We start from the raw sequence: 270 nt of genomic DNA, 5'->3' as shown, positions 1-270 counted from the left end.
CATTTTGCTGTTGTACCCTGAGTACCTGATTTCTCTGCGTGGCCTCAGCGAAGCCGCGAGCACGGAACCAAAAATACCATTTTTTTACCAAATTCTGAACGAGCACGTTATACATTGAGCGACCAGGGGTGTGGCCTCTGTATGCAGGATTATTAGTTTTAGGGAAACAGTAGATTTGGGGGGTTTTTGTTTGTTTTGTGGGGGGTTGATTTTGTTTGGTTTTGGGTTTTTTTTAATATTTTTTTTTTTTACCCAGATACTGGTCAAACT

This window comes from Antrostomus carolinensis, unplaced genomic scaffold, assembly GCF_000700745.2.
Source record: "Antrostomus carolinensis isolate BGI_N321 unplaced genomic scaffold, ASM70074v2 scaffold7892, whole genome shotgun sequence".
NCBI classification, from domain to species: Eukaryota; Metazoa; Chordata; class Aves; order Caprimulgiformes; family Caprimulgidae; genus Antrostomus; species Antrostomus carolinensis.
The sequence above is the reverse complement of the archived record's forward strand: the minus strand, read 5'-3'. Positions refer to the sequence as shown.